At 33.9% G+C, this 24,885-nt stretch overlaps 1 long non-coding RNA gene across 1 annotated transcript; it reads right to left on the bottom strand.

Moving 5' to 3' along the window:
* Window positions 1–10,431: 10,431 nt before the first annotated feature.
* On the bottom strand, window positions 10,432–11,456 carry LOC145005753 (uncharacterized). The gene is made up of 2 exons (XR_013662670.1): window positions 10,911–11,456; window positions 10,432–10,820 (listed from the first exon to the last, which is right to left on the bottom strand). It is a non-coding gene; the product is annotated as an uncharacterized LOC145005753 (long non-coding RNA).
* Window positions 11,457–24,885: the final 13,429 nt, after the last annotated feature.

Raw genomic sequence — 24,885 nt, 5'->3', positions numbered from 1 at the left:
AGCTAAGTAAATAATAGATTAACCAATACAAGCTAAAATCCCTTCCCAATAAAAACATGTGTTTTTACTTTCTCATCCATATGGTTTTCCTTTTTTCTTTCCCCATTCCAACCTCCTTGACCATTGCAATTTCTTACATTGTGATGTGGAGTGTGGCACTTAATTAATACATCTGACATTGAGGTATGTCCACCCAATATTCGAACGGTGTGGTGTGGAATAACCTCATCTTTCTACACATTAAACGGTATATGATGTATCTTTGTTTTACCAACATTGATCGTAGAATTCATAAACCATCTATAAGATTGTAACCCATGCTACATTAATAGAAAAATGTTACACCCAAGCAACCAACACAAAATTTTAAAAATTTTATGCGGAAAAAAAAATTACTTAGATTTTCGCTAGTGCACACCATTAACCATAACCCAACTACAAATATCAAAAATAGAAGTCCAAAAGAGTATTAGACCGGAAACAAACCAAATATGGCATATTTTTTACCTTATCTATTAGTGGGTTGCAACATATGGTGTGGGACAAACGGGTGATGTCTGTAGTGAACATTTTAAGATGGTAAATGTTTCATAATATACTACCAACAGCAAAAGATAATCTTGTAAGCAAATGTATCGATATGGACAACTCCCATTACCTTCTGTAAAATTCATGTATTGAGTCCTTGGCCAACTTGATCCTCAAATGTCCTCTAGTGAAGGATCTTCATAGCAGAGTTTGGAAGTGGTGGGATCTTCAACATCCTGATTTCGTTACTAACCACAATCAATTTTCATACATGAAACAACTTATATAAGATCTCTCTTCAAGTGGCTAAATCTCTAAACCGCCCCATATGCACTTCTCTTTGATGTATCTAGAACATATGAAACAAGGCTTCTTCTCTATCCAATGCTTGGTTTAGCTCTCTATCCAATGCTTGCAGTTTTTGCTAGCCCTTGAGGTTTTACTCTCTTACTATTTAGAAAAGAGAAATTAAATATTCTATTATTTTTTATTTTTACAAATTCTTCTACACAATTAAATAGTGATATTCATAACATTTAATGCTAATTTAATGATATTTTAAGATACTAATATGATATATGTTATCATTTAATTGGGTATGAGGATTTGTAGGAGCAAAAGTAGAAGGATATTTAATTTCTCTTTACAAAAAACTATTTTTCAAATGATAAAAATATTGTTACTAAACATTACAAACCATCGATCTTTTTTAATCTTTGTTTCCAATTAGATATATAAACATTATCGTAGTTGTTTTTCTAAACTCTAGCTAGCTCTTACTAATAAAAAACTGCCTTCAAAAATAAAAAACAAAAATGAAAAATACTTTATCAATGTAGTTAAGACATATTTTTAGTAATAATTTTTATAAAGATAATAAAATGTAATAAACTTATTAGAGATTTAGAGATTAAATTGTAAAAATGAAGACAAGTTAGATGGATTAAATGAAATTTTCACAATTTAGTCCAAAAAAATAGGCAAGTTTAAAGGTATAGGTTGTAGTTTTTTAATATCCTGTAACTTTATGAACTACAAAATATCCCATTGGATTTTTATAACAGAAAGACTGAATTAAATTTGCGAACCTTTCGCGTCAATCAACAGAGGATAACTTAACCTTTCCTTTTATTCCTCTTGACACCACTATATAAATAAACCTGCCCACTACTCATACTCATCTACTTCATTCTGATTTTCACACCAGTACTTGTGCTTAATTCCATCGATCTCAAATTCAATGGACGTTGCCCTGGATTTTGCTGATCAGCTTCCCTCCTACTATCGATTCTGTCCCACGGATTCGGAGCTCATCATAGACTGCCTGAACGCCAAGCTCGAATCAAGAGAGCCCCCAAAGTGCCGGTTACACGAGGTCAATGTCTACAACCACACTCCGGAACAACTCACAGGTTATTAATCAATTAATTAATTAGAGATATATACGTACATGCATGATTCATCTTGAATATAATTAAGAGTGTTTGTTTTTTATGATTCTAAACAATTGACACCTGCATGTGTTTAGTAGTTAAAGATACATTTATCTATCTTGGATGCATGCATGATGGTTTCTTTCTTGATTGTTTGTCTGTTATGATGCTAAACTCTCGTGTTTTAATTGCTTGCTTACAGAACAATATCGGTCTCACGAGAACAAATGGTATTTTCTGACTTCTCGGGATCGAAAGTACCTTAAAGGGAATCGACCTGATAGAGCATTATCACTACCCGGAAAACATGGGTGCTGGAAGACTACTGAAAAACTTATGCCGGTGTATGATGCCACGTCTGGACAAATGGTTGGCCACAAGGGAACTCTTACGTATTTTGAGAACGGCAGAAGAACTATGTGGGTAATGCATGAATATACAATCAACGGACCCAATCTTCCTTTTGAAAACGGAGACAAGGTATGTAGAAATTAGTTGTAAGAAAGTTCTGCAGTTCTTATTATATAAATTATAAGCTATAATTCACAATGTTGTATGCTTATGTAATATCTGGTCTTCTTGTAGTTAAGCGAATGGGTGCTGTGCAAGATTTACAAGAGGGACATGGAAGAACCCAAGATACCTTTGCGCAAGAGACGACGAGTATCAGAAAACGATTCTGATAGTGCTTCAAGTTCTGTTTCAATTGAACCACCTGCCTCCTCCGCACAACCACTTGATGATGGTGCCTACACAACGGCTACTACCGAGCATGGATTAATTTCCATAAAGCCAATGCAAATCAGAGAGTTATGTTATCACACAAATATGCTGTCACTGAGTACTCCATCCGACGGTTTTCTGTTTTCAAATGGTGCTTTGAATTCTTCTTCTATGGAACCACTAATTGATTGCATTGACTATCCACCGGTCTTGGTTCAAAATTCTTGTGAAGATGCGCCAACCCAACTCGACGTGCAAAATATTTGCGATCAAAATGATGCTGCTGACGATTTTCATGTTCATGATGATAGTAAGGAGACAACTATATCAGCTCCTGTTGAAGTTGAATGGAGCTTCAAAAGTCCTGACTGTTATTCAGATCAATCCATGGTGGTGCCTCAAGATGATGCTGCCGGACATCCTAAAACCCAACTCAATGTGCAAACTTGTTCGAATCATCACATGGTGGACGTGCCTCAAGACGATGCTGTTGATCACCATATCCCTCTACCAGATGGTAATTTCAATGCAAATATATGGCCTCTTGATGATGCAGATAAATTGATCATGAATACCGTTTCACTCGATTTTAAACGAATCCGTTTAATGTAGTCCGAGTCTACTGGATATTGATCAATGAAATTATACGCTATAAGATGTAATTTTATTATTCCTTATATCATTCTAGAGGTACAAAGTATCAAAATAGTAACATGTTAATTCTGCAATCTTATCAAAATAGTAACATGTTAATTCTGCACTCTTATAACTAGAGTAATATAGTTTTTGTTTAATTACGAATCCTTTTATTATTCAAGAATTTATATGATAATAACAATTACTTCTTTTTACAAGGAAAATGTAGCATCTAATATGGTCATCAACCTTTAGTTAGAGAAAACCAAATAAATTGCTCACCACATCCTTCTTGAGATTTGGGTGTAATGTTTACTATTTAGCATAGACGGGTTATTAGCCAATTTTCTTGGAAACAGGTTTGGTGGTTCGTCTAATGGTGAGAATTGGTTACCTTGAGTTTGTAAAGTTTGCTACTGACGGATATTTGTACCTAGAGTGGCATGGTTTTGAAATTATGAAAAGTATGTAGCTATAAATTAAAGTAATTAACCATTATAAAACATAAACCTTAACTTTTAAAGATCTCGGTTACAAAATAAAATAACTAACAATAATATGATTCCAATAAGTAAATTACTATAAACTATAAAAGCCAAAATACAAAGCAAAAATTAAAAGTTAACTATTATAAACAATAAAAACTAATTATTATCACTGGTAATTTTTCAATGAGGTGGTGTTTCCATGGCTTGTATCTATTGCTGGGCATAATCAAAGATAACATGCAACACATGATCTTTTCATTGTTTGGATGTTAACTACTATGGTCATCCTTTAAAGTGATAATTAACCTTTGTCACTTATAAATTCTCAATTAAATATCTTTCAAACATAGGAAAATCTATAAAAACAAATCTGTGAAGTTAGACTTTATTAACACAAAAGTCAGTCATTATTATTATTATTATAAGAACGCCGAAAACGGAGTTGGGACACATAAGTTATGGCCTTCGGAAGTTAGAATGGGAAAGGGGGTTGGCCAATACAGTGGGTGTACATGGTTGTATGTCGGGCGTACTAGGCTTAAGTGATCGCGATGATTCGCCCCAGTACGTTGGGCGTACATATATTATGCGAGGCATAATTACACATAATGCAAACCCTAAATTTTAGGGTTTGGACCCTATTTAAGTACCTTATATCCCAAGGTTTCTCTCCTTTTCCAGCCTCCGTTGTCCCCAAAGAATTATCTCGAAACCCTAATCCCTTTTTAAAGAAACTGAACCTTGTGTGTATGTTTTAGTGTTTTGATGCATCTTGAAGAAGAAGAGCTCATTGGAGGAGGATTAGTTTTCTTGGAGCTTGAAGATCCAACACTCTCTTGACCGTGGCAAAACTTCTGGAGGTATAATGTTTCAAACTTTATGAATCCTTAGCTTAGATCTAGATTTGGGATTATATTTGGTATGTTTTGGTCCCTTGGTTTGGTTCTTGTGAGTAGAAGTTACTCCAGAACTTGTTTTGGTCATTTCTTGGTATTTCTCGAGTCGTGGAATCATAAAAATGGCATCTTGATGGGTTAATCTCCACCATGCACGAGTTAATGGTCTTAACATGAAGTTAGAGTGTTAGAAATGCATGTTGGGCCCTTTTGAGCCATGCAAAGGAATCAAGTTGATGACTTTATCATTTAGGACGTTTCCCTTGAGCTAGATCTGTGTTTTGGATGCTTGGATTTAAGCATTAAGTGCTAAATGTGAGTTTTGGCTTTCTAAGGAGTACGCGAGGCGTACAAAGGCGTACACCCATCGTAACATGTTTGAGCCTCGATTTTCCTTTGTTGTATAAGCTGTATGACAGGTGTAATTTGGTGGTACGCGTAGCGTACTCACTAGGAACCTTATTGGACTTTAAGACTTTTTGGCTATTGTAAGGCCTTAGGTCTTTTGGGCTTGGTCCATGGGTTAAGGGGCCCATTAAGGGAAGGGTAAAATGGTCTTTTACCCCTTAGCATGTTAGATGGTAATCTGGACTTTTCAGGGGTTACTACATTGATTATTTATTAGGGTTAATTTGGAGTGTTCAGTGTGAAGAGTAGTAGCAACAGCCCGAGAGTGTGGTTCGTCTGTCTTCGGATTGAGGCGAGTTTCCTCACTGTACGTGTGAGTCGAAGGCACCAATGCTGACTCACTATATTATGTTGTAATTAGTAGTGGTCCTTGTGATACTTATTAATATGTATGTATCAGCTTGTTGTCTTTGTGACTCTTGCTGGTATGAGTGTATGCTAAGCTGTAGAGGTGAAACAAACCCGTACCGGTTGAAAGACACCGAAGGATTCTGAAGGGACCCAAGGAGTCGGAATGGACTCATGGGTGAACTAGACCCATGCATGTTTTGCTATGATATGTATGTATGATGTATGGTATATGGTATTTAAGGAACTCACTAAGCTTTGTGCTTATGAATTTAGTGTATGTTTCAGGTACATCCAATTCGAAAGGGAAGAGCCCGACTTGATCACAATGCATCCACCCATGTTTTCCACGCGTTTATCATTTTGGAAATTATACTCTAATAACTATTTTAATATGACATACTTCAGGATGGTTTGACATGTTATATGCTGGTTCTGCTTTGAATTAAAAAATAAATTTTTACCTATGATTTTCGAGATGTTACAAGTTGGTATCAGAGCCTTGGGTTAAGGGATTCAAGCGCACATTCTGGTGTTTTCTGAACACAAATTGAGGAATTGGTAATATTTTCAAAAGAAAAATAGTTTTCTAAAAATATGTATCCTAAAGAAAAAGGGGTGTGATGCGTTGAATCAGTCGAGCTCAAGTAAGTGATTCCTAAAATACCCATACATGATGTTATTCTATATGAATTGCATGCTAGATTAGGGCTAAGGACATGCTCAGGATTGCAAGATAGAATGTTAGGATACATGCCTTTATATTCATATTTGTTGAGCTTTTAAAAGCACATGCTAGAATGTATTTCTGATGTTAGATAGATTGGCCTGATATGCGATGCTTTGTTGCCAAAGAGGAATTAGTTGTTATCTTATATTTATGATCTTTAATGGTAGCAAGTGAGCTTGAAATGTCCCCTGTTTCGTTTGTGGCTTGCAGTGTTATTGCAGGAATGCTGCTTGCTTTGTGCTTTGTGGGAATCTTGATGATATGAATTAATTATTAAGTGAATATGTTAAGTCACATGTTGCATAGGTTAAATAATCTTAGAGTGATTGATTTGACCCTACTGTGAAACTCTCGTCTGAGTCTAATCGTTGTTGGGATGAGTCTTTTTGTGGAAGGATTATCTAAGCTTTGTGGCATATGATTGTGTTCATGAACTAGTTTGCTGACATTAGTAGGAGTTCTTCAGCAGCTGATGGTAAGGCAAGGTCAAGAACCTAAGAGAGCCTAGGAAGTGTTTTAGTGGGTGTGGATGTGTTGTTTAGCGAGTACTTGGAGTACCGATTTGATAAGGTAACTTGGAGGATTCTGTATAATTGTTGAGGAAAGTACAGATAAGTGTGGAGGGTAGTATTGGCCCTATACTACTGGAAGCACAAGATCTATACTTGAATCGAGGAAAGGCATGGAGAATATAGAAAGCCTAGAGGATGAGGATTCCTTCGGTATGTTCTGACCATTTTTGTGGTTTCTTTTCAATATGGTGATGAACAATCGTGGAGGTGGTTCTTGTTCAGGTTCAAGCTCGGGTGTTGAGCCGATTGATCAAAGGATACGCGAGCTTGTTATGTCGGAGATCACTCGCGGTATTTTGGATGCGACTCCTGCGATGTTTGGTACCATCATGGAAGGGATCATGGAGCTCTTAGATGGGTGTCCCGGGGCTTTCCGGGCCTAGATTGCAGCAAGGTAGTTAGGGACTCAAACTTTCTTTCATCGGGGGTTCAAGGCTCGTGGAGACCCAAAGTTCTTTGAGGAGGAAGATCCTATTGCTAGTTCTTGCTCCGAGGGATCGAATGTGGGTTATGAATCCTACCTTCAAGGGGATCGATTCCTCAATTGTATCTTCACTGAGGTTTCTTGGACCATACAAAAGGAATTGATTGGTATTTGTAACGACCCAATTTTTCAAAAGTAATTTTTCATTTTTAAGTTATCAAAACATTTCCAATTATCCATAAAATCTCACAACAATTGTTTTCAAATTCATACATCAACAAAATTTATTTCAAACATCAGAGTGTCCCAAGAGAAAACGCATGTGAGAGTGCATGTCGCGCCATCAAACCTTGCCCTTGCCCTTAGGCTCAGAAGTACCAGAAACAAACAACAAACTGTAAGCTAATGCTTAGTAAGTTCCCCAGAGCATACCCCACACAATACATATAATCGCATAATCGTATTAGCTATAAATGCTACATAATCCACATAAGTCATGCATACAAACATATAAGGAAGCCCTGGAAACCCTCCAGGGTCTTACTCCGGGTGCCATGGGAACCCCCACATGGTCTTAGCCCGGTGCCTTGGGAACCCCCGAGGTCTTGACTAAGGACGCCTTGGAAACCCTCCAGGATCTTATACCCTAATGCCTCGGGAACCCCCCATGGTCTTTACCTAGGATGCCAGCGAAACCCTCCAAGGTCTTACACCTAAGTGCCTCGGGAACCCCCCCCCCCCTCCCGAGGTCTTCTTTACAAGTATGATAGATACAACTAGCATACCACATATCACATAATCCACTAGCATACACGTAGAAAATAATGGGTCGGCCTTGGTGCCTTCGACCCATTGGTATGGTGAGGAGAATCACCTCTTGTGAATGTTGACTGACAAGATAAGATCAGATAAGTCCCACACACAACTCCAACTCACTGCCTATAATCATCATGTGATTATCTTGTCACAATCCTGAAATATCATAAATACCCTTAAAGTCAACCCTAGTCAAAGTCCAGGTCAACAGTCCACGTTGACCTCAACTCGTAGAGTGCATTCAGCAACTCGCCGAGTTACTTGAGGGACTCTTCAACTTGCTGAGTCACCTGAGTAAGTCGTCAAGTTCCTTAATATCCAGAAGACCAAAAACTCATGTAGGCTGAAAACTCTAATCCTTCACTGAAATCACTCAGAATCTTCAAAATGGGTAACCCCTACCCGACTCGTCGAGTTGGCTAAGGGACCCGTCGAGTCCCTTCAGTCCTTTTTGTGTTCAGGCGTTTTTAAGCTATCCCAAAGCTCCAAATTGCAGATCTAGCCTCATAGGGCATGGTTTCCACGTAAAGTTGCAAACTTTACGTCCATGCAAGCTCTTAAATGCCAAAACCAAGCTAAGGGAGGGTTCTATGCCAAAGAGAAGGGCCAATGCTTGACAAATTCAGTGACTTTATAACTCGAGGGACTTAGAGGAGTCCAGATCTGAAGTTACAACTTCAGATCATGCCCAATACCCGAAATGATCCACAAATATACTACAAATGGCCTTAAACCGAAGAAAAAGGGAATTTGATGCTAGAATGATCAAGGTAACAGCTTTTTACCTTCAAATGGAAGCCCAAACGATGTAGATGCTGGATCTACAAGCTCCTTCCCATTCTATGCTTCTCAACCTTCAACTTCTTCAACCAAATGCACCAAAAACACTCTCTTAGTCTCACAAGCACAAGGAAGCAGCAAAGAACAGTTGGGGTTTCTTCTTTGGGTAATGAAGTGATAAGGGAGGCCAAAGAGGTGGATTAAGTCCTTTATATAGGGTGCAAACCCTAAAAATTAGGGTTTTCCTTTACAGCGTCTACTCGTCGAGTCGGGGGCCTCCGACTTGTCGAGTAGGATCTAAATCTAGTGTACTCATAAACGACCTCTACTCGACGAGTTGGAGCTCCCAACTCGTCGAGTTCCAATACAAAACCCTAAAACTTAATAAAATTAAAAGATATCTGGAACAGGTGTTATAGTATTATTGGTCATATCTCTGACAGGATAGTCGCCAAGTTCGAGGATCAAAGTTTAGTCGTTCAGTCTACAGATCGGATTGTCGGGGAGACTTGGGAGTGGGAGCTTGGTTTGGAGAGGCAACTTGGAAAGAGGAAGCAACCTAATGGTCTGAATCTGCTAACAACATCTAAGTAGCTTGATGTTTCCATGTCTAGTGATGGAGGCCATCGGCACCACAAGATTCGCGCTAAGGGTAGAGGGACCCACGAGCCTGTGCGCTACAAGTTCAAATGCGACTGGTGCGGTCAGAAGGCTCATGTTTGCCAAGATTGCAATCTAAAGGTAGAATTGTGTCATCGTTGTCATCATCCTGGTCATATTAGGCTAAGTTGCCTACGTTTGCTGATTGGGGTGGCTCAGACCCTATCTCCCGCGGTCTTCCAAGAGGCAGAACCAAGACTTCAAGACCACACGGGTATGTATTCCTCCATGCAATTTAATTGCTTTTGCTTATATAATTGGGTGTTGTGACGTTATGTTGGGTTTAGTTAAGTCCCCACCTAAGGATCATAGTTTCTTTACGATTGTATGGTTATAATTATCAGAAGATCGTTATATGTCATTTTACACACCGAGAGTCATGATTGGAGTGTACCTGGATGAGTTGGTCTTAGGGTGTCGACCATTATCGGTGCGAGTCATGGATGAAAACGAACTGAGTGTCCTATCGGGGATCAGCAGTCGTATTAATTTGTTAGATGCAACATTGTGGGAAAGAGGGAGTTACAATGTAAGCTCATTTGATTAATGGAATTCGAGATGGTTAGGATATTTCCTGGTTAAGAAGTGTAAGGGGTGGTGAGAACGTGATTACAGTGTGATTTTCTATTAGATTCATGTTTCCAAGAATGTAAGTGTGGTGCTCATATTGAAAGCTTACAGGAAAAGGTCTCATGATAGCTGGGTGTCCCTTTTGGGACAACAAAGTAAGGGTTCAAAGTGATTATGCCTCTTGAGTTGGTTAGAAGTTGATGGTTGATTGGCACATGGAGTTCGTATGCAAAAGATACGACCGTTTTAAGAATCTAAAACCAGTATAATACTGTTTTTCTTTGACACAAATATTCAACTATATATTATTGCATATTATTTTTACATAAATTTTATCATTTTCTCTACCATCTAATTTTCAAAAATACACACAAATAAATGTTTAATTAAATTAATATATCAATACACACACATAATACTTGGGAAAATTGATTATTTATAAATTTCAATACATAAATGACAGCTATTAATTTTTACACACAAAAGAAATATGTTAGGCCTTTTTCAAGCTTGCTTGCACTCTTCCTTCAACCAAGACCACACTCAAACATACCCCACACCATGTACAATGATAAAAATCAACAAATGATCACAAATGCTAGATTCACAAACAACCACCAACAACGGAAATCTAAACTGAAAATTTAGAGATTCTTTATTTTCTACCTGCATCTTCATTACCAGTCAAGAACATTTTTGTTTTTGTTCTCGTGACTACCTGCAAACAAGAAACGCCTCATTTTTTTCCTCCCTTCTCGTCGCTCACAACAAATCAAAAAAAAACCAACTGATGTCTTCGTTCTTTCTCCTGTCAAACAACAAACAAAAAATGTTCCTAATCCTCTTCAACATTTTTTTTATCGGAGTTGTCAATGGAAAAAAAAAAAAAAAGGAAAACCTGTGATTATCCAACAATACCAAGCCAAACACCCCTTCGATCACTGCTGTTGCAGCACCACTCCACTGCCGGCAACAAGAAGAGGAAACAGCGGAAGGGAGTCGCCGGAGATCCGGTATCCCCTCCATCCCTCCTTTCCCGTCAACCTTCACTGTCAAATCATACCATCTGCGGTGCTGTTGTTGATCGTTTTCCCCATCGCATCCCACACCTCCTCCAGTCGAGCAAAACCCACCGAAGCCCTCACCTGCGAAGTATGGTTGTCGACCGAACTCCCATCGGACCTCCTTTGTCCCTCGCACCTCCCCTAGCATTGTTCTCTTCCACCTCATTTCCACTCCCTTTCGCCAACTCCACATCAGCCTCGCTGTTTCTCCCTTCCTTCCCTTCGGCCTCATCGACCCTCGGAGACGATCCTTCTCGCGACCGATCAATGAAACATCACGCCTGCAAGCCTTCGTGCTTCCCTCTCTTCGTTCGTCTGCTTTCGTTCATTTCCCCTTTGTCCGATCGATCAGTCAAATGACGAACGGGGCACAAAAAGCCCTAATTCCTTTAAACTTTGAGAAAATGACCAATAAACCCCCCTGCTAAACATTCATTTTAAATAAACCCTTTTCCACCGAATTAGGTTTATTTAAAACAAATTAACCCCGCCCATAGAGATTTCTTAACAATATCATTCCAAGACTCAAACATTAATTCAATTTAAATCATTTTAATCTCTCATTTCATTTATTGTAACCAAAGTAGTCCTATTTTGGTTAATTAAATTACCAAACAGCCTCTAATAGTTTAAATTCTTTACGAAACGGTCCCAAAAGTATTTCGGAGTTGAAGAATTGTGGCTTTATTGTTTCTCACAACAAACTTCTCAAATAAACCAATTTAGTAGAAATCGAACTCACGCTTCAAGGGTGAGTGCTTATGGTCCCTTTTAATATATATATATATATATATATATATATATATATATATATATATATATATATATATATAGGGGGAGGGGGGAATACATGTGCATATATACTTCGTTTATACAAATAAATTATCCTTTTATGCGAAAATACAATAATTCTAGTCTATAAAAATGTTGTTTAACAATGTAACATATCGTTACCAATAAACTAGTATAAACTTTTCATATACGTATCATGGTTGTTTTATTGTAAAATAACTAGTCCACAAAACAAATACTACATGATATAAAAATATATGATTTTTATGTGATATTGTATAATATAACAAACATGTTATAAAACTTTGTAGTATTTCAAGGACTCAAGCTATTACTATTCATGTATATTTATATGTTTAAATACATAAAGTTTATACAAGTACATATGTTCATTATTTTGAAACATACATCTTTATAAAAATTAGTACATTACACTTTTACATACATACCAGGTATATTCGTTTTTTATAAACTTTATACAATGAAATTCATTATGCCTAGTGAATTAACCACAATTAAGTTAGGGCTAAGAGCTATTGATATACTTTATTTAAGGGCTTTTTAGTGAGACTGTATTCATTTGCTGAGTCTTAACACTTAGCATACCCACGCTACTATAACCGTTAATATTTGCAGCGAGATATATATGTATAGACTATACGAGATTGACATCCCTATCTGTGGTACCTAGCTACAGCCTTTAGTAAACAATTGAAGCGGGTGATAAGTGTCTACAATTGTTACTACATCATCCAATGAAGTGTTATAGGGGGTACATTCAATCACGTAGCTCAGGCGGTGGTGGTCGACGGTGGTACACAGCGACAACCACCACTTCACGACGACGGTGGTGGTTTTTCCTTCTATTATTCCGCCAAAAAATGCTTAAACAACTCCCGTTCTACTGAACACGCTCACTACACCATTACAAACACACACAACCACCACCATACAACAGCTGGTGGTGGTGAAGTGGTGGCGGTGGATTTCCAACCAAATAAAGCACACACAACACTACGACACACAATCATTAAACATAGTAGAAACACAAAAAACACACCTGCCATGGTTGCTCCCCAGGCAGCAGCGGCGGTCAGAGCGGTAGCAGCATCGCACCACAGGTGCTTGGAGCAGCGGCGTTCGACGGACCTAGTGACACCGGCGACATGACTGGAGGAAAAATAGAAAAAATAAGGATGAGGACAACAGAAAGGTGGAAAAGGACACACTCGACCTTCATGTCGTTGACTGCTCTTGTTGGAAGGTAGGAGCTCCGATGCTCGGCGGCTCTACTGGTCGGAAAATGAGCAAAGCGGGAGTGGCGGTTGAAGATCTCACATGGCGGATGAAGAAAGAGGCGTTAGGGTTAGGGTTCTTGCTGACACATCTTGAAACGGGAAAGGAAGGAGGCATCGAGTTTAATCTAGAGTTCCTTTCAAACATTTTTCATTTTTTCGAGTTCAGCTCCTCCTCCACCAAAACTTTTCAAATTAAATCGAAAATTTACCCTTTAGTCCCTACTCCCATAAATCCTTTCATAATAAGTCCAATAATTACCAATAACACCCTGACTTTTAAAATCCTTTTCAAATTCAATCCATAATTTACCAAACAGCCCTCAACCTTCAAAATTCTTTAAAAACTAATCCGGAAGGTACATTTTGATCCCTAAACTCTCAATTATGACTTTTTAACCCCCAAAACCAATGCCTTGCTAAATTATTCCGCATTTAGGGCTATTATTCATTTAGTAAATTTTTATCTATTTATTTATTTAATAAACATAATGTTACACGTAATGGTAAAAGTGATGCTTCATACCTTTTCTCTGAATAAGGATTCAAGTTCGAAAGGTTTTAAGGTGAAGGAGATTTGATGGAACTGTAGGGATTTTTTTAACCTTTCCAAGCATATAAAGAACTCCCAAAACAGATTTTGGACACAGAAGTTATGGCCTTCGAAAGTTAGAATATGAATGGGGGTTGGCTGGTACGTTGGGAGTTCAAGGTATGTACGTTGGGCGTACTAGGCTTAAGTGATCACGATAATTCACCCCAGTATGTTGGGCATACATATATTATGCCTAGCGTAATTACACAAAATGCAAACCCTAAATTTTAGGGTTTGGACACTATTTAAGCACCTTATGTCCTAATGTTTCTCTCACTTTCGAGCCTCCACTATCCCCAAAGCGTTATCTCGAAACCCTAATCCCTTTTTAGAGAAATTTAACCTTATATGTGTGTGTGGTTGCATCTTGAAGAAGAATAAGAGCTCACTGAAAGAGGAATAGTTTGCTTGGAACTTGAAGATCCAACACTCTCTTCACCTTGGCAGGCTTTTGGAGGTATATAGCTTCAAACTTTATGACTCATTAGCTTAGATCCAGATTTAGGATTATATTTGGTATGCTCTGGTCCCCTGGTTTGGTTCTTGTGAGTAGAAGTTACTCCAAAACTTGTTTTGGTTAGTTCTTGGTATTTTTAGAGTTGTGGAATCATAAAAACGGCATCTTGATGGGTTAAGCTCAACCATGCATGAGTTAATGGCCTTAATATGAAGTTAGAGTGTTATAAATGCATGTTGAGCCTCCTTGAGCCATGCAAAGGCATCAAGTTTATGAATTTATCGTTTAGGACGTTTCTCTTGAGCTAGATCTATGTTTTGGGCGCTTTGAGTTAAGCATTAAGCACTTAATGTGAGTTTTGGCTTTCAGAGGAGTATACGGGGAATACAAAGGCGTACGCCTAACGTAGCATGTGTGAGCCCTGATTTTTATTTGTTGTGTAAGTCGTATGTCGGGCGTAATTAGGTGGTACGCTTAACATACTCACTATGAACCTTCTTAGACTTTAAGTCTTTTGGCCCATTGTTGGGCCTTAGGTCTTTTAGTCTTGGGACATGGGATAAGGGGCCCATTAAGGAAATAGTAAATTGGTATTTTACTCTATTAGCATGTTAGATGGTAATCTTGACCTTTCATGGATTATCATTCTAATTAAGGTGAGTTTCCTCACTGTGTCTGTAAGTCGAAGGCACCAATGTCAGCCAGCTGATTTATGTTGTAAGATAGTTGTGATCCTTGTGATACTATATATATATATATATATATATATATATGTGTGTGTGTGTGTGTGTGTGAGAGAGAGAGAGAGAGCTTGTTGTCTTTTTAACTCTTGTTGGTATAACTGTTTTCTTAGTTGTAGGGGATGTAATCGACCCGTACCAGTTGAAAGATACCGAAGGAGTCGGAAAAAACTAAGGAGTTAGAAAGGACTAAGAGAGTTGGAAGGGACTCAGGGTTGACATAGACCCGTGCATGTTTTGTTATGATATGTGTGCATGGTGTATGGTATGTGGTATTTAGGGAACTCAATAAGCTTTGTGCTTATGCTTTATGATTATGTTACAGGTACATCCAGTTCGAAGGGGAAACCGGGTTTGATCATAGAGCATTGACCCATGTTTTCCGCACTTTTATGATTTTTTGGAGATTTACTCTAATAAATGTTTTACTATGACATACTTTTGGATGGCTTGACATGATTATTTGATGAATTTAGGTTAAATTAAAAATGAAGTTTTTACCGATGATTTTTGGGATGTTACAAGACTCGCACAATAACTCTTGTACTCGATTAATCCCAGTTTCCAGGGCCAAATTGTAAATAAACAATCGAAGATGACTTTTTGGTTAATAGAGTAAAAGTTCAAGGATTTTTTGTGAAGATTTTTATTTTTTATATACTTAATTAATTTTGAAGAAAACTTGTATTTATTTATTAAAAAAACTCAAAATACAAATACCATATACATCCTTTTTCACTAAAAAAACTCAGTTTTATTTATTAAAAAAACACAACAATGATAATTTATATATCATTTTTCAGGTTTTTAGAACTATTGTAGAACAACTTGAACTTAATTTGGTCTCTTCTAAACAAGTAGAAACTCTCTTCATTGTCATTCTTTAGTCTTTACACCTATGCCACTTCTTTTTTACATTCAAGACATGAATATTTGTACGGAGTGCATTTCTAGGCCACATGCTACCTTTATTGTTGAATTTTCAGGTATTAGGTGTAAATAAAATAACTTAGGTGTCAAAAATGACAATGGTGGGAGTTTTCACTTTTCAGAAGTGATCAAATTAAGTTCAAGATGTTTTACAATAGTTATAAAAACACATGTTATATACAATTAATATAACTTTTGTTGATTTTTCGTAAAGAATACGCTTTCTAGGCCACATAGTGTTCATAATGGAGCTTTATTTTAAAATAATAGCCTTTGGTAAGCCTTTATTTTCTGAGATGGCATTCGATTGTGAGAGGCTTTTCGATAGGATGTAGGTTTACTGTAAAAGTTTTGTACCCAAGACTTGAAAATTCAACAATTAAGTAGTATATGGCCTAGAAATATGTTGCTTGCGATACATCTACAAAGTTCTCTTAAGTTTTATAAGATATAGATGATATCTTTTTATGATTTTAATTGTTATATTTATTGATGGGAATCACAAAAAAGAACCAAAAATGATATACAAATTGTCATTATTGTGTTTTTCAATATATATATATATATATATATATATATATATATATATACACACACACACATACATGTAATCAACTAAGTATCATTGATAAGTCTTAGTTTATAACTAGACCAGACTGCAATACATGTAATCAACTTCCAATATCATGTGTAAACTTGTTCATCATCATCACATGGTGGACGTGCCTCACGACAATGTTGTTGATCACCATATCCCTAAGCCAGATGGTAATTTCAATGCAAACATATAGCTTCTTGATGATGCAGATAAATTGATCTTGAATACCGTTTTGTTCGATTTTAAACAAATTCGTTTAGTGTGGTCCGAGTCTACTGGATATTGATCAATGAAATTATACACTATAAGATGTAATTTTATTATTTCTTATATCATTCTAGAGGTAAATACAAATTACAAAGTATCAAAATAGTAACTTTATCATTCTAGAGGTAAATACAAATTACAAAGTATCAAAATAGTAACTTATTAATTCTACAATCTTATAACTAAAGTAATATAGTTTTTTGGTTAATTAGATTCCTTTTATTATTCATGAACTTATAAGAGAATAACAACAATTTCTTGTTGCTAGTAAAATGATAATGAAAATGTAGGCATCTAATATGGCGATTAACCTTTAGATAGAGATAACCAAACAAATTTGTACATCATTCTTGAGATTTGGGTGTAATATTTAGTATTGAGCATAGACAAGCTATCGGCCAATTTTCTTAGGCTCTAAGTAAATTATTATAAACCATAAAAACCAAAATACAAAGTAGAAAAAAAGGTTAACTATTACAAACAATAAAAACTAATCGTTATCACTAGTAATTTCTCTCTCAATGAGATACATTTACTCTCGTGATAACATGCAACATGTGGTCTTTGGGTCTTTGGGTTTTTGGCACGTTAGGAAATACCGACTGATTAAAGGTTCGAGGGAAATTGTATCCAGTTTACAAGTGACATGCTGACGTGGCTTCACATATGTGGGTTTGTTTTTGGCACTGTAGCACAACAAAGTTTGGCGAATTTGCACATTTAGTCACTTAAGTAATCAGTTGTTTTTGTATCAGGTTATATAATGGTGTCATTTATAGGTAAAATTCAACTTTAATGATCTATTAGACACAAAAAATACTTGAATCACTAAATGTATAAATTTGTCAAACTTTGTTGTGCTACAATGCTAAAAACCCGTGCTCTTTTCATTGGTTGGAAGTCAATTACTCTCGTGATCCTTTAATGTGATAAGTAGTCATTGTCCCTCATAAATTCTCAATCAAATATCTTTTAAACATATGCAAATCTTTAAAAAAAAAATCCTTAAAGTTTGATTTTATTTACTCAAAAGTTATTCCTCGTTTATTTTTTATTATTTTTTTGCAATTAATCCCAAAAAAAATGATACACTTAGCAAAATAACCATTATATATTGTTAACTATGTGTGAGACTCATGTATTATATAGGTTTATTTAAAAGAAAATTTAAATATAAAATTCAAAATATTTGAGAAGTTTGAATTTATAAGAAAAGTGAGAAATATATTAAATTATAAAAATTAAAGTGTTTTTTTTTCTCTTTTAAATTTAAACAAATAATTTAGATAAATAAATAAAGGAAATTAATAAAATTTAATTTAATAATTTTGAAAATATATGGAAAGTTCATTAATGAAATTGATATATATATATATATATATATATATATATATATATATATATATATATATATATATATATATATATATATATATATAAGATTTAAATAATATGTGGAATTTAATAAAATAGAAAAACCATAAAATAACATGTGGAATAAAAATTAATTTAAAATAACCATAAAATTACATGCGGCAAAGTAAATAAGAATGTGACATGTGACAAAATAATTTTTATTTAGTAGAGTATATGCTGGTTTTCAATGCTAAATTGTAAATAAACAATGGGATATGACGATTTCATTAATTGGGTTAAAATTTAAGGATTTTTTTTTTTTTGAAGATTTTTCTTTTTATATGTACTCAATTAATTTGAAGAAAACTCATATTTATTTGTATATTAAAAAACTATAAATATAGATACCATATACATCCCTTTGACTAAAAAAACTAATTTTTATTTATTAAAAAACACAATAATGATAAATTTTTTTTCGTGAATTCTTCAATAAATATCATAATTATATATCGTTTTTAACATGCGCTTTTTATAATTATTGTGGCTCTTATAACGTTCTTTGTAACTATTTAACCAACTTAGCATTTAAGATATATGTTGTAGAACAAGTTGAATGGAATTTGGTCACTTCTAAATAAGTAGAAGCACTGTATATTGTCATTCTTTACACCTACGTAATTTCTTTTTTACACCAAAGACCTAAATATTCAAATATAAATATAGCATGTGACCTACAAACATGTTCTATATGGCAAACCAACAAAGTCATTTTAAATTATATATGATAACTATAATCATAAAGATCCACTCGATAACCTGTATAACTTAAGAGGACTTTGTTGATCGTCGTATGGAGTGCGTTTCTTGGCCACAAGCTGCATTTATTGTTGAATTTTCAAGTATCGGGTGTAAAAAGGTGACTTGTAAAAATTGGCAATAGGAGTTTCCATTTTTTTAGAAGTGACCAAATTAAGATCAAGTTGTTCTACAATTTCTATAAAAACACTTGTTAAAAAAATTAATAGAACTTTTGTTGATTTCTCATAAGGAGTGCATTTTCTAGGCCACATAGCACGTATAATGAAGCTCTATTTGAGAATAACATCCTTTAGTAAGCCTTCATTTTCTAAGATATAAATCGATTGTGAGAGGCTTTTCAGTAGGCTGCAATTTTATGGTAAAAGTTTTATACCCAAGACCTAAAATTTCAACAATGAAGTAGCATGTAGCCTAGAAATATGTTGCTAGCAATACATTTACAAAGTCATCTTAAGTTTTATAGGATATAGATGGTATTTTTATGATTTTAGTTATTATATTTATTGAAGAGAATCACAAAAGAAAACCCAAAAATGATACATAAAATATCATTATTTTGTTTTTTAATATATATATATATATATATATATATATATATATATGTGTGTGTGTGAGTTATTGTGGGAACCAATATAAATCATGAGAACCTGTGAACTAAACTACAACCATTAGATTAAAAAAATGTACGGTTGATGATATGAAGGAGTACAGGAAAAACGCGAACGTGCACACATCTAATTACAAAACACGGAGGGGCAATAAGGTTAAAAAGAAAAAGAGCAATCTTCTACAATCTTATCCTAAAAAAAAAAAAAAAAAAAAAAAAAAAAAAAAAAAAAAAAAAACCTTCTTCGAACTTATTCTCTGAAACAAATATTTCTCTCATTTTATTTTCCAACGGAAACCCTAACAAAATCCTAAATTAGGTTCAAATTTGTTCAAAATATTCAATAAAACAACATTTGAATATGTCGATTTAAAAAATAAGGTACTGAACTATAATATAATCAAATATATAACCTAATTTTTCTTTAAATTTTCGAAAAAAAAAATAACCACATCAAAAACAAGTTACAAAACGATAATCAAATTTTTTGAAATCAGAAAACACATTAAAGGATAATCACATTGAATATTCTATTTTTTGTTTTTATTTTTGAGATGTTGAAATTAAAAAACATTTTCGTCTAGTAAAATCTAATTTTGTGATGATTTTTATTGAATCTACAAAAATATATTAGGTTTTAAATTGATTTACACACATAGTGAGCATTTTACTTATATTGTTCTGTATTTGAAAATAATGTTGACTGTGAAATAAATACAAAAAAATTATGATAAATGAATGTAGATTTGTTGTGTTCGTATACTACATTGTGGTTTCATAAAAGGGCACTAGTTCATTAACTCTAGTATGTGAAAATTTATTTTATAGTTTTCACTTCTTATTCAAGGATATATAGAGAGAAGATATGGATATTCAAGAAGATGAACATGCAAACAACATAATCAATTTAAAAGCTAAATAAATTGTAGAACATATGAATGGTAATTATATAGCTTTCTTTATTTTTTTTTCTTATTCTATTCTTACTTTTTTTTAAATATGCATATTCTAAAAATGAATACACATCTATGTTATACATACCTAACAATGATGCAACATCTTTTTAGAATGTAATTTTTTTGTGTAAATCTATAAACTTCAAAACAATTGTGGCTGCTGAATTATATCAGTATTCAACATGATTGTTGACTTATATATATATATATATATATATATATATATATATATATATATATATATATATATATATATATATATATATATATATGGAAAAGTGAATATACCCTTAAGGGTATATAAGCTTAGGTACCCAAACTCACTATACTACGTCGTTTTGTATCATATATATACATTGTAATTGTTTAATGTTCTTATAATTCAACTTCTAACTTGATTTCATTCAAACATTTTTATAAATTTCACATTTATTTTCCTCTTACATAATTTTTATTTTCAACTATAATATATATAGTCTAATTGATGTTCGTCAAAAAGATGTGATGTAAGTGGAAGATAATAATGAAATCTTGAAAATCTTGAAAGTAAATCAAGTTAAGGATTGAAGTTGAAGAACATTATAATAAATATATCAAACAAAACGACGTATTATGATGAGTTTGGGTACTTAAGCTTACATACCCTTAAGGGTATATTCACTTTTCCCATATATATATATATATATATATATATATATATATATATATATATATATATATATATATATATATATATATATATATATATATATATATATATATAGGTTGAAAAAACATTAGACGTTAGCTAGTCGATGAATTGGGGTTTAGGGATTGATCGGATAGGCGGGGATTAATCAGAGATTAATTGGGGCCATTAACTATTAAGAAAATTATTCAATAATTTATAAATCTAACTTTAATCGTAAGAATATAAATTAATAAGCATAAAAGTTTAATAATATGTTTAACTATATATATATATATATATATATATATATATATATATATATATATATATATATATATATATATATATATATATATATATATATATATATATATCTTTACTATCTTATAAAAGAAATCTAACTATTTCTAAAAATAGATTGATTATAATAATATTATTTTTTTAAGACGTCCAAATGATGAAGCTGATAGTATAAGTAACCATTAATAAAATAATATTAAATTTTAACCACATTTTGAATTCAAATATTTATCATCAAATCACCTTATATTTCTCAACAATTTGATATGGTTCCCTCAAATCCCGGATTCATTCAAATTTTGAACCCTTTTAGATATCCTTAAATTTAGCATGTTGATTCAAATATCCCTCCAATCGCATATACCTCTTTGTTCCCTCCTCTGCTATAAAGCCCACCGTCCAGGAACAAAAAATGACTTCATCTCCCAAATAACACCATAGTTTGATTATTTTGTCTTCGATATGTACTTTCTTTTGTAAAATAACATTTTTGTAGAGGAAACATATCATCGAAAGAATTTACACGCCCCGCCACTTTGCGCGGGTACACTGCTAGTGTGTGTATATATATATATATATATATATATATATATATATATATATATATATATATATATATATATATATATATATATATATATTAAAATTGCCTACCCTTAGCTACAGTAAAGTAGCTAAGGGATTGACATAAATGGTCCCTCAATTATTACTATATATTCATTAAAAATGTCCGAGCAGAAATGGTCTCTTCATTATGAATGTGGTTGCAATTGTGTCTCCTTTCTTTTAGGGGTAGTTTATGTCATTTTTTTCATTATTTATATACACATGTTGTTATGATCTAACTTTACTGTACCCACCGCTTTCTCATCCAATGAGGTTCAGATTTGTGTACATGGTCACCGCCCCTACCTTCTTTCATCCAACAACGCAGACTGACCGCCTTCATCTCGATCTTTTGTTAACCCTCTCTTAGTAGACGATAATCAATAACCACTCTTCCAAGAAAACCTTACTCCTCCACCTTCTCTCTTCGCCGCCTCATCTCAACACCGTCACCACCACTAACGCCAACCTCTTTCAAAGCTTTCTTCTACCGATTAAGAATTGAGGTTAAATAGATGACTCAGTCGTTCAATTTTGGGGTTTTATTGAAGCATCTGGGGTGAAGATAACACATCGACATCGGTGAGAAAAAGATCGAGAAATCAGCCCTACTCTACCCCCTGTAGAAATTGATCTTTGACCAAAATTGCAGGTTAATTTATTTAATTTATTTTATTTTTATTGCGATGAATCCCTACTCTACCTCATTTTGTTCGATTCTTGCTAACGAAGAAGGTTCTCCAAAACCCTCTGCTATTGCTCGAATATGCATTCCACCGCCTCCTTCTATGATGCAACTCACCACCACCATCAATTTATATGCAACGCGACACCATCGACCTCCCTCACCGCCACGTACCACCATCGTTGTCGAATAGAATCTATGAAAACTCATATGCGATTATTGGGTCTGATGGATTTGAGGCTTCTGGGTCAGCCACGGTGGTCATACGTCTCAACGCGATGCTACCTGAGGACGTCCAAAAATCGATGGATTAAAGGTTTGTCTTCAGTCGATGAAAATCGATTCCATCCCCATTGGCTTTCAATTTCTTCTTGCCATGAGGTAAAAAAGTAGCGTTCCTAAATCTAGTTACATCTTATACCATAATACTTCTTTTATTTTTTTTATCATTATTGGTTTAAATTATGTGGTTTGTAGGCTGGAAAAAGGTAAGTAACAGCAGATGTATGATCTTCAAAATGCACAATAGTTGTTTGATGGATTGCCTCAATGAAACCAATTAAGATATGTTATGTTCACCAATATATTCTGCAAACATGTAATATTGAAATGAAATTTGAATAAAAGTTAAAATCTTTTTTTGAGTAACTATTACCGTGAAGGTTTTGGTGTTTCTTACAGTGGCAATTGATCCAAGAATTAAGTATATACCACATCATATTGAATACGGTCCACTTCATTTGAATGAACTCTCATCTTTTTTTTCTATTACCTTCATTGTTTTACTCATTTTTTATATATCTTGATGTTTTTTTAATTTTATTTAGGCAAGAAAAAGAAAAGTTGGGAATTCATCAAAGGATGAAATCTAACATTGAATGTCAGGTTAAGATCAACTTTTTACTTACTTTTGGGTTTCACCTGCCATTGACTTTATAACTAAATGGAAATTTTGATCATCACTATGCTATGTAATATACTAAACTCTGCTGCAAAAAAGTCTGGATTTGGAAGTGACTTATATAGAATTATAATTAATATCAACAAAAAGTATATCATTGTACTTTCAAATTAACATATTTTCAAACTCTGCAGGTATGTTGACTTCTTCGATCTAATGCAAGTGGGAATACGACAATTGTAGGGAAGATGAGGGGTAAATTTCTAAAATCGCTTTGTCTTACCAACCTCAAACTAAAATAGCAACCTCCGCCCCATGATGAGCGTGGGTATAAATTATTAACTTCATCCATCAATCCATTATTTTCATTTAATGATTTCTAAAGAAAAAACTTTATAATTGAATTTCTTTTAAATTCAGGGAATGGAAACGGTGGACCACACATCGGTGCCAAAAGTAAGTTATCTTTTGATTTATTGTTTCTTATTGTTGGATCTTTTAAAGAATATGATGATAGTATTGAAAGTTGTATTTGATTATTATATAAACTCATTCTTGAACATGGTTGGTGTTTGTTTTTTTTGGTTCTACCAGATGACAAGATAAATTAGCCAATGCACAATCCTCATAAGCAACAAGTTTGTTATCAGATGAAGAGATGCAAGTTTGAATGGATGAATCACAAACAGAGATGAGTAAGTGTTTATCATATCTATTGAATTCCAAGAAAGGTTGAACATTTATGAAAGAAAAGTCAACAGATGTTTTTGAATCGACATTTATTACTAACCTTTTTTTGTTGTTGTATTTTTGTTCCTTTGTATGTACTCATCTTTTTTGTTTTGTTTTTTGTTTGTTTATTTATTTATTTTTATTTTTTTGCATAAAGGTGGGGTATATAGAGATAGAGTTGCAGAGAGAAGTACCCTTCATGATCGCTATTTTAGGTTCGATTTGTTGTTGCTCACATGTACTGCATTTACTTTTCTATTATTGATTATTTGCAGGGAAATAAGAAACTTTCAACATAAAAATCTTTATATTTTCTTATGAATTTATTGTAAAATGAAGAAATGATGATTTTCTTTTTTTTGTAATCTTTGATGTGTGACAAAAAATGATGCAGTCTTTTTGAAGGGTTTGGTTCAAGATCATATATTTACTCTTTCAAACTTTTTTTTTTGTTAAAAATGATCTCTTTTTACTAATTTATGGTGAAATGGAAAAATAAA

The sequence above is a fragment of the Lactuca saligna genome, chromosome 7, assembly GCF_052625555.1.
Source record: "Lactuca saligna cultivar CGN05327 chromosome 7, ASM5262555v1, whole genome shotgun sequence".
Classification (NCBI taxonomy): Eukaryota; Viridiplantae; Streptophyta; class Magnoliopsida; order Asterales; family Asteraceae; genus Lactuca; species Lactuca saligna.
The sequence above is the reverse complement of the archived record's forward strand: the minus strand, read 5'-3'. Positions and strand labels throughout refer to the sequence as shown.